Genomic DNA, 11,894 nt, shown 5'->3' with positions numbered 1-11,894 from the left:
GTCCTGGGAAACTCTTGGTTCCCTGGCATCTGGGACTTTCTAGTGGCTAGCCTGAGTTCCTCATGCCCCAGTGCCACACACCTCCATTCAATTACTAGACCTTCTGAAGTTTTCCCCCTGCCAGCCAAGCTACTATACCCAGCAAAATTCTTAATTACCACAAATGTAGAACCCAAGATATTCCATGGCAAAACCAAATTTGAACAGCATCTTTCCCCAAGTCCAGCCCTATACATGATAATAAATGGTAAACTCCAACACAAGGAGAGAAACTACACCCTAGAAAAAGAAAGTGATCTTCTTTCATCAAACTCAAAAAAGATAGCCACACAAACATAATTCTATCTCTAGAAACAAAAGTAACAGGAAGCAACAATCACTTTTCCTTAATATCTCTTAACATCAATGGACATAATTCCCCAAAAAAGACAATGGCTAAAAGAATGGATATGTGAAGATGACCCAGCATTTTACTGCATATAGGAAATGTTCCTCAATGACAAAGACTGACATTGCCTCAGAATAAAAGTGTCAAAATTAAAGAAGATCCTGAGGAAATAGAGGCCCAGTGACAGGCCCAATGTGGGATCCAGCTCAGGTTGAGGCTCTAAGTCATGACTTTATTACTGATACTATGGTGGGCTTACAAACAGGAGCCTAGCATGACTACCCTCCAAAGGTCCAACAAACAGCTGAGAGATTCAGATGCATATATTTACACCCAACCAATGGACAGAAGCTGGTGACCCCAGTGGTTGAATTAGGGAAAGGCTGGAATAAGCTGAGGAGGAGGGAGACCCTATAGGAGGACAAGAAATCTCAACTAACCTGGACCCCTGAGTTTTCTCAGACCCTGATCCACCAACCAAGCAGCATGCACAAGCTTATATGAGACCCCCTACACATATACCGCAGAGGACTGCTGGGTCCCGACTCAGTCAGAGAAGATACATGTAACCCTCAAGAGACTTGAGACCTCAGGGACTGGGAAGGTCTAGTTGGGTGGGACTAAAGGGTGTGGACATCCTCTTGGAGACAGGAAAAAGATACGGAATGTGGAACGGTCAGAGGAGAAAATAGGAGTGGGATAAAGACTGAACTGTAAACTCCCTGGGACCTCCAGTCTCTGAGGGTTAGGCGCATCATCTCTGAGTGAACACAGACCTAGAAGTCCTCTACTGTTATGTGTTGGGGGTTTCATATCCACTGGTGCATGCTGTCTGTTTGGTAGTCCAGTATTTGTAAGATCTTGGGGATCCAGATTAATTAAGACTGCTGGTTCTCAAAAATAAAATAAAATTAAAAACCAAACAAATAAACAACAAAAATATTGACTGTAAAAAGATCAAAGAATATAAATAAATAAATAAATAAATAAATAAATAAATAAATAAATAAATAAATAAATAAATAAAAATTCTTGAAGACATAGCAAAATCCTAAGTGAATATATTTAATTTTGCATGAGCAGGACCATGGCAAAGAACACAAAGCCTCAAACTTATGGTATTTGAAAAGCCTTCTCCACTAGGTCCTCCATCAAATTGTGAAGACATACAGTGATAGCAGATTTGAATGTGTATTTAGAAAATCTCAAATACAACTTCCTATTACATATATAATTACAGTGTAAATTTTTTTTCACATTTTGACCTTTTTCCTGGATTACCTAAACCTTCATACTTGTTTCCCACTATATTTAAACTTGCCTCCTTGCTCAGCTCTATAAAATAAGCCAAAAAGATGCTCTAACATAAAACAAATGGACTCCAAACCCAGACATTATGGTGGATGCCAAGTATTTCTTTCTGACAGAAGCCTGATATAGCTATCTCATGAGAGGCTCTGCCAGAGCCTGACAAAAACACAGGCAGACGCTTGCAGCCAACAATTGGTCTGAGCATGGTGTCCACAAGGGAGGCATTAAAGGATTGAAGGAGCTGAAGGGGTTTGAAAACCATAGGAAGAGCAAAAATATCAACCAATCATGGACCATCAACCAGAGTGTACAGGTGAAGAGACCGATGGCTTTGGCTGAATATGTAAAACAGGATGGCCTTGTTGGACATCAATGTGAGGACCGTCCCTTGTTCCTGTAATGCCTTGATGCCCCAGTGTAGGGGAATGCCAGGGTGGGGAGGCAGGAGTGGATTGGGGGGTTGGTGTGTGGAAAAGCACCCGAATAGAAGCAGGGAGAGGAAGTATGTGATAGAGCGTTTCCAGTGGGGAAACTAGGAAAGGGGATAACATGTGAAATGTAAATAAATAAAATATCCAATAAAAAAATAAATAACTCTGTTGACATTGTGGTTCACTGATTATTCAGTAGCGCAGGAATATTGAAGTTTTTCCCCCCATCTATTTGAAGCATACATAGCATCTTTATATGTTATGTGAGGGATAGCAGGTGTCCAGGTTATTTTCAGTGACAATCTTATAAATAGGTAGTGCATAGTGTGTACTGTATTCAGAAATTGGATTCTGCCTTTAAGGTCATGAAGACAAAATAATTGGGCAGTATAATATATTATTTTGCAAATTTCTTGCAGTCCTCTTACCATCATCCACTTACAAAGGAGGCTTTATGTATTAGGATTATTCTACTGCTGGAGTACATTCTATTAACAATTAACATAATATATTTTACATTATTTATATGTACATGCAGATATACGTGCATGTATCATATGTATAATTTAAATAAACACAAATTAGTTTTACCTATGACCTTTACAGTTAGTTTCTGCATTCCTTCTTTTGACTTATTTTGAAACTCAGTATTGTCTTCATTACCAGAAAAAAACTTCTATATCATATTTCTCATTTACATCATTTCATCTATGTTCTTCTAAAAAAATTCCTCCATCCTGTGAGCTGTTTAAGTATTCTAGACCTTGTAATTATTTTAGGCTATCTTCATACATCTAAGGTTCAGTACGGAATATAAGAGAAACATGCTCTATTTGTTGTTTGAGATGTGGATAACCTCACATGTAAACTACATTTTGCCAGTATCATGCAGTTTCAGGAAAAATAAACAATGGCAGTGTTGTTTCAAACTAAAAATAAACTGCTCATAAAACTTCTTCACCTTTTCCTTATACAAGCCATCTAGGGAGACACAGCTCTGGGTGGTTCTGGTTAGTTCATATTGTTGTTCCTCTTATAGGGTTGCAGACCCCTTTAGTTCCTTTTCTACTTTCTCTTGTGAGGCTATGCCAATGCCTGGCAAATACAGAAATGGATGCTCACAGTCATCTATTGGATGGAACATAGGGCCCCTAAAGATTAGAATTTCTTAGACTGTGGTTTGCAAACTCTTTGCAGACTTCCATATCAGATGTAATACTTATCAGATATTTTATGATTCAAAATATTTAGGAAGTACTGACAAAATTCTTGTGTGTCAGCTCAATCTTTTGATCTAGATTAATGTCCTGAAGCATTAGGAAGGGTGAAGACCATTCTTCTAGATGGATAAATCCTAAACTCTGCCCATTAAATAGTTTTTAGTCCTGACCTTTGTCTTTATTGTGGGTCCTGTAAGAACAAATGCCCAGATTTCATAAGACTTTACAGATTTTGCTTGTGCATAGCTAAGCAAATTCTGAAACATATCCTTGTCTTGAAGGATATCATAATGATTTAATGTGTTTTAAATAGTGTCCTGGAATTTGCATTGACAAACTTTGGTCCTTGAATCACTGGTGTTCAGTTTATCTTCACCATATTTTAATAATCATGGAGAGCTTAATAAAAATGTAATGCCATGTCAGAGTGTTGGTTCATTTGGGAAGCAAATGTGATAAAATATTTAAAATAACATTATTAAAGGAATATAATTGATCTGTTTCCTTCTAGTGATTAGTGCTCTTAAAACATTTATCAGATTGTCACTATACTATAACTATGTTAACAATATTATGAATACTGACCATTTTGTTGTACATATGCATTCATCTGAATATGAGTTTAACAGTAAGAAGGAAAGAAAAAGGAGCAGAAGCAGGACTGCTCTCAGACTCTTCCACTTGATATTACTTCAAGTTTTCCAATCAAATAGCCAGGTTATCCAACTGTTACCTCATGAAAGCTCCCTAGATTGTTTTTACTCCTCTTATCACACCCGTTCATGAAGAAGTACATATTCATCAGTCCTCAGAGCATGTAAGGGAGTAGGCAATGAGACAGATGCCTATACTCAGTTTTGAATCCATGAGGTCTCCATTGAAATTATCTATCTATCTATCTATCTATCTATCTATCTATCTATCTATCTATCTATCTATCTATCTAACTGTCTGTCTGTCTGTCTGTCTGTCTGTCTGTCTGTCTGTGTGTGCGTGCGTGCGTGTGTGTGTGTGTGTGTGTGTGTGCTTCAATCACTGGTGTTCAGTTTATCTCAGTTTATCTTCACAAAGTTTTAATAATCATGGGAACCTCACAATATATATTAATGAGAGAAAGAGAGAAAAAAATTCTGAAAATTCTGGCTAAATTTTATTGTGAATTAGTTTGGGGATTTATGGAAAACTTACTGTACCTTCTGTCAGGAAAGCACTTATAAATTTTGCATCTGTATATTGTGAAAAATTGTTTTCTTTCATAGTGAAAATTAAAATTTTGTCTCATATACCTGTGGATTGCATTTGAGTTTTGTTTTTCTTTAAATTATTGTTATATTTTCTAAAAGTAAAAATATATTGTTTTCTAGTCAACACACCATGGAGTAAAATCTAAAAAGTAACATATAGGCCTTAAAGGAGACATAGTCTTCCGATTTTTCTAGGAAACTTCATAGTTCTCCATCTGGAATCCTGAGCAGAGAAATAAGTGATGGTGGCATGGTAAAATATTTGAGGTTCTAAAATATGGTATTCCTATTAACTATATTTCATATTTCAAATACAGAGGAGAAGGAAGCGCCTGCAACAGCAGCAGCAGCAGCAGCAACAGCAACAGCAACAGCAACAGCAGCAGCAGCAGCAGCAGGATCGACAGGATCAGCAGCAGGGTCAGCAGCAAGGGCAGCAGCAGCAAGGGCAACAGCAACAGCACGGGCAGCAGGGGCAGCAGCAGCAGCAGCAGGAGCAGGAGCAGCAGCTGTGCCAGCAGCAGCAACAGTGCCAGCAGTGCCAGCAACTGCAGCAGCAGCAGCAGCAACAGCAGCAGCAGCAACGTAGGAGGAGAAAAAACAGGAGAAGCCGGAGAAGCAGGAAGAGCAAGAGGACCAGGAGGACCAGGAGGACCAGGAACACCAGGCGGAGGCGAAGAAGAAATAATGAGTGATTGTGTCTACGTTTATAGAAAGAGTTTGATGTGGTAGAAATGTTGGTAAATATAATACTTAAACATGAAATTCTAATAAAATAATTGAAAGATACCAAATAGCCTTCAAAGTCGTGCAAACACAATATGCAGTATATGTAGTAAATTAAATTGCTAATTTTACCTTCTTTGATCTATTGCTCATTTTAAAATTGTTTCAATTTTTCCTTCACTTTGCAGTATGGCTCTTACAGTCAGGCAATCTGTGTTAAGACTGTTTAGATAGTTGCTTTCTTAAGGCTTAACGTGTTGATATATACATATATATATATTTAATTTCCTATTTGTTTCCTTGTATAGCTTCCTTGGAGAAATGTGTACTCAAGAATTTACTTGTGTAGGTAAGTCACTTTTTTATTTTACGTGTCCATTAGTTTTGCATTTAATATACATAGCACGGTACTTTCTTTTCATTTGTATGCTTTGAAAGTCTGTTAGTTTATTGTTGAAGATGTCTGCACTTAGTAACAGTGAGCCCATAATTTTTCCTATTGTTAAAATTGTTCTTAGTTTTCTTTGACTATTATATTTGTAGTAGTTATTACTTTGAGTGGAATTATTTTCTGGAAATAAAATACACAAGAGAGAAAATGAATAAAACTTAACCAGCATAGAAAAACTGACGAAACAGAGGTTTTAAGTGTAGCACATCACTTCTGGGATGGATAAAAGCTAATTACTCTTGTGTTTAGTATTTCCTGCTCATTTCCTAACTCTATAAAGTCAATATTGCCCAACAAATTTGAGCTTTTTATTTGACTCATGCTAACCTTCATAGTGTATAATTCATATTTCAAAGTTGTTTAATTGTGCTAAGGGTTGTTAATCATATATATTTGTATATATATATATATATATATATATATATATATATATATATATATATATATATATATATAGTGTGTGTGGTAGTTTTTTCATATGTACCATACACATTTCATCATTGTATTAGAGCTGTTGTTGTTTAATTTTTTAATTATTTTATTATAACTTATATGTGTGCTCAAAACGGGGGAGTTGATGTAGTCTATAATATCCATGCATTTGAGTAGAAAGACTTGAGCTTGGTTCCTTTGAATATTCATATTTTAAACAAGCAAAAAATGGACAGGACATTGTCTATTTGTATCCCTACCATGGGCTGGCTAATCTATTAAGTTTATTGATCTAAGTTTATAGTGATCTGAGTTTAATGGTGGAATTTGTCTCAAAATTTCTCAATGGGAAAAATTGAGAAAGACAAGTAATATTCACATCTTTCTTCTACATACCTGTGTTCATACCTCACATCTATGCACACATAAACAAGTACATGCACATATATTTCCACACATATGGTATATAATTAGTCTTGTTTTCAGAAAAGAGCTACTATGTTGCCTAGGATGTGGCACTCCACATGTAGTTTGAGCTGGCTTTAAACTCAGAGACCCACATGGTTATAATTTTCTGTAATAGAATTTAAAAGACACAGACCACTACAGTTGGCTGAATTACATGTTTTTGAGGAATACATTTTATTCATCTGAACTATATATTTAAGCATATAACAATAGAGTATGCCATAGTTATAATTATTTCCAATGTAGAAATGGTATATCATGCTCTCAATTCAATTGTGTTTTTCAAGATGCTCTTTCAAAGTTAACTATCATGAATTTCCTTATGAATTTTAAATTGTTTGGCCATAGGACCAAGTATAAATGATCTGGCTTTGGTGGAAGTACAGTTCTATTCTCTAAATAGATTTTTGAATTAGGGGCTTAGTCATAATACTAAGATTCTAGTAAAATAATCAGAATTTTAAAAATGAATATGGGTATTTGTAATAGTTTTTAAAATGTGTTTATGGTCACCTTTAAATTGTTGAATTTGTTCTGTTAACAATTTCTTATGCATACAGATATTTCATAATGAAAGCAGTTAAAATGGATGACTAATATGCCAAATATAGTCCACTAAAAGGCAACCTATTTTAAAGACTCATATAATGTGATAATTCAACTTACTGCTGTTAGTACTGAAAGTATATATTTTTTTATACCACAGAGTTATAAACCATTTTTTATACCACAGAGTTCTCGAATATGAATTAGGTTAGCACTTCAAATTAAACTGATTTCCTATTTTGAAAGCAGAGTGATACATATGGGTTATCCGTACAAGACCCAGATCATCAAAAGCACTACATATACTTCTAACACCATGTAAAACAATACACTACTAATTATAGACAGATATCAGAAAGAAGAATTTGAAAAAAATCATATGCTCTTAGCATAAGGCAATTTTGCATAAAACTCAAAATTAAATGAGAAAGATTTCAATGTGGTATTTTTGTTACTAGATCAGATATGGTTACCTATATATTATGTACATGGAAAAGGTGTATTTGCACGTTTTGTATTTATTTATAAACTATATGGAAAAACTCATTACGTAGTTTATTTTCATATGGATTATGGCATTACCCTGTTCTTTCAGGTGTCATATGTTATCTTGCTTTGGAAGAACGGCACATTATATTTTTAATTTTTATTTTATTATTCACTTTACATCTTGATGACAGCCCCATCCCTCCTGTGTTCCTTCCTACTCCCACTGTTACAAATCCCTCAACACCCATAGGCCCATTTTATTATGAGAAGAGGAATATTCTTGGATATCATTCTACCCTTAGGCATCTAGTCCTGAATGTCTAAGTGCATACTGTCCCACTGAGGCCACATCAGGCTGTCTAGGTAGGTGACAGGGATGCATTGGCAGAGAAAAAAGACCAATACAGCCCCCACTCCAGTTCTTAGGGGACCCATATGGGGAACAAGCTCACATATGTTACGAATGTGTAAGAAATCAAGGTCTAGGGCCTGCCTGGACCACAGTTGGTAGTCCAGGTTTTGTGCTTCCCCGTGGTCCCATGTTAGTTAAATATATGGGTCGTCTTGTGGTGGCCTTGATTCCCCTGTCTTGCTCACTTCTTTCTTCCACTCTTCCACAAGACTCCCTGTGTGCCTTAGCTGATGTTTGACTGTGAGTTTCTTTGTGTGCCTCTGTCAGCTACTAGATAAAGCCTCTGAGGAAACATTAATATTCACTCATTCCCTGCTCCATCTTTGTACTGGCACTTTTTTTAGGCAAAACAATTTTTGTTAAATTATTTGTGGGTAGATTGAGGCCAATGTCCCTCATCTAGGAGTCCTGCCTGGCTATAGGAAGTGGCCAACATAGTTACTATATCCCCCGTTGGTAGGAATCTCATCTAATGTCACCCTACTATACTCCCTGTATTCTCTCCCATTGCAGGCCTCCAGCTAGTCACTAGAGATGCCCCTCCACCTATTTTTATTCTCATTCCTAGCCCTTTCTCACCTCACCTCTATCCAAACATGATGATCCCTTCTGCACAGCTCATCACTTCCTTTCCTACCCAGTTTTGTCTTTTTTTTTTTATTTTTCTCTGATGACTATCAAGTTATGAGTGATATTTGTGCATCTTACCTTTAGACTTCCATATTACCCTGTTTCTTTAGGTCTGTGGATTGTAGAATATTTATCCTGAATTTTATGGCTAATATCCACTCATAAATGTGTACATACCATATGGCCTTGTGGTTCTGAGTTATCCCATTCAAACTGCAAAATTCATGTATTTGTTTTTAATACCGGAATAGTATTCTTTTGTGTTTATGTACCATATTTTCTTCAACTATTATTCAGTTGAGGGACATCTAGGTTGTTTTCAGTTTCTGGCTATCAAAGGTGCTATGAACATAGGTGAGAAGGGTCTCTGTGATATAGTGTGTCATTTCATGGGTATATTCCCAAGACTGGTATAGCTTGGTGTTGGGTAAAGCTATTTCCAGTTCCCTAAGAGACAGTCAAGTTGATTTCCAGAGTGATTGCAAAATTTTTCATTCCCACCAAAAATGGAGGAATGTTCTCCTTACTCTACATCTTTGCCAGCATATGTTATCACATAAGTTTTTGATCTTACTGATTTTGACAGATATAAAATTGAACTTCAGAATCATTTCGATTTTCATTTCCCTGATGTCTAAGGATGTTGGACATTTCTTTAATCTCTATACCATACTTTACAAAAGTTCTCAGCACTTACTTCACATTCAATTATGAAGTATTTATAGACATATACTTTTGTTTGTACTTTAAAATGTGCAAATGTTACATTAACCCCAGTGTGTTTTTTAATGCATATTTTATCTTTCTGATACAGAGTCTCACTATGCTGCCATCTGAGACTTCGAGTTCATTTCTGAAACCATGCTTCTTCCCAGCATCACGCGAAGAACACGACAGATACAGATCACCACATTTAGCTGGTGGTATTGTAAAATCTCTTCATTACTGACTTTCATTTTTGCTTGTGTATAAATTTGAATCAAATTTTATATTTTCTCATTTACTACAAGTTTGCTTAATTCACATTTAGATGATATTTTATTATATGCCATGATTTTTTAGATTACAAAAGATATTTAAGTACTGAAAATATTTGTAATTTTTTATTGGTTATTTTATTTGTTTACATTTTAAGTGTTGTCCACATTTCTGATTTCATCTTTGCAAACTGCCTATTCCATATCCATTCCCCCTGCTTCTATGAGAGTGCTCCCAAGCCCACCCACTCATTTCCCCTTCACTGCATTTCCTTATGATATGGCATCAAGTCTCCACAAGACCAAGAGCCTCCCCTCCCACTGATGTCAGAAAAGCCAGTCCTCTGCTACATAAGCAGCTGGAGCTATGGGCCCTTCTATGTGTACTCTTTGGTTGGTGGTTCAGTCCTTGGGCGCTCTGGGGGGTCTTGTTGAATAATACTTTTGTATATTATACTTTTCATTATTTAAAACAACATTTTAATTAAAATATTCAATGATATTATACCACTTCCTCAATTTCTTCAGCTCCTTTCCTACTTTCATGCCATCATTAAGCCCCTTTGCCAAAAGAAAACAAAATAAATTAAAACAACAACAAAACCAAAAAACAATAAAAATCCACAAAACAACAACAACAAAAAACCCAAAAAATGATAATAAAGTCCAATAGAAAATAATTCCCTCAAAATCAGGAAAATAAAACCACATTGAAAACAAACAACTAAAAATAATCAAAATACAACAAACAAACTACAAAAAAACAAAACAACAACAACAAAAACATAAACAAACTGTATCCATGTTAATGCATACACTCAAAATCTCAGAAAACTGTGCAGTCAAATTATTGGTGATTCTTCTACTGCTGAACCTGAGGGACTGTCCTGGTTGATGTACCTAGTTTTACTTTCAGGAAAACTAGATGTTTTTATCTTTCTAAGTGGTTATATGTGAGAGTTCAGTTGTTAACCTTTACTCTAGGGGCTACATTTTCATTTATTTATTTATTTATTTATTTATTTATTTATTTATTTACCCATTCATTAATTCCTTTTAAAATATAAGAAATTTAAATATACAAATAAAATAAAAATATCTATTATATAAATATACTAATCTATACTGGAATGGAGGTACCGCCTGCCTCAATATAACTGTATTTCAATGTTAATTGGATCCCCAAAACCTGTTTGCAGGAGAGGATTTGCATGTAGCTTCTGGGATCCTGTTTCCAGTTAATTCTGATTGATAAAGATACCAGCATCCAATAGCTCCGGAGGAAAGACAGTGGTAGGATTTAAGGTTCCCAGACTTGGGACCATGAGGAAGAAGAAAGGGAGAGAGATGCCATGACTAAGGAGTGTGCAGGGGAGAAAAGCAGAGACACTATGTAATTGGGCCAGGAGAATATGACCCAGAGGGCTGCTCAATTAAGGCAAGAGCAGCCAAAACAGAACAAAGAAATTGGTAAGTAGTAACTCAGAGTTATCTGTGTGAGGTAGATTCTAACAGCATAGAGGTTAGCCAGTTGCTCAGATATTGTGCTGCTTAAGTCAAATTTAATATAGAGGCAGTGTATCTCTTTCATTTGTGAACATAAATAATTGTTGTGGGTCATCATCCCATTAGAGCTTTATTTAAAAATAAGTACTACAATTATGATAATGCAATTGTGCAAGAAAAAAATCAACAACAACACATGAGCCTAAGACAAGGCATAAAAATCAGAGATCCAGTTATTTGAACACTCAGATGTCCAATAAAATCCCTTAATTGGAAGTCATAGTGTATGTGAGAAGGACCAACACAAGCTAAAGACCCTGCAATATAGCAGTGAAAGTTCTATGTGGGCATTGACTTGACATTTCACTTTTAGTGAAATTTCTAAATATTGTCATGAACAATAGGGCCTTGATCTGAGTTTGGCGAGAGAATCCTATAGACTTAGCAACAACTTGAGTTGTTTGGATTTCTATTCTATTTATGACAGCCCTTTTGGCCCATAACACATTTAAATTTAAAACAATTCCAGTACTGGAAGTTTTATTTCCAAAACTTGTGACATGTGACGGAAAATTGAGTGAGATAAAATATTTGGTGATTTCATTTAGATATCTCTCTCTCTCTCTCTCTCTCTCTCTCTCTCTCTCTCTCTCTCTCTCTCTC

The 11,894-nt window shown here is 35.7% G+C and overlaps 1 long non-coding RNA gene across 1 annotated transcript; it reads left to right on the top strand.

Annotated features, from left to right (window-relative positions):
- Positions 1-5,112: 5,112 nt before the first annotated feature.
- Positions 5,113-10,723, top strand: LOC110299515. Its single transcript, XR_003837234.1, has 3 exons — positions 5,113-5,334; positions 5,629-5,669; positions 9,563-10,723. It is a non-coding gene; the product is annotated as an uncharacterized LOC110299515 (long non-coding RNA).
- The last annotated feature ends 1,171 nt before the right edge of the window (positions 10,724-11,894 follow it).

The sequence above is a fragment of the Mus caroli genome, chromosome 7 (genome assembly GCF_900094665.2).
Source record: "Mus caroli chromosome 7, CAROLI_EIJ_v1.1, whole genome shotgun sequence".
Taxonomy (NCBI): domain Eukaryota; kingdom Metazoa; phylum Chordata; class Mammalia; order Rodentia; family Muridae; genus Mus; species Mus caroli.
Note: the sequence above shows the minus strand (reverse complement) of the source record. Positions and strands in the feature narration are given on the sequence as shown.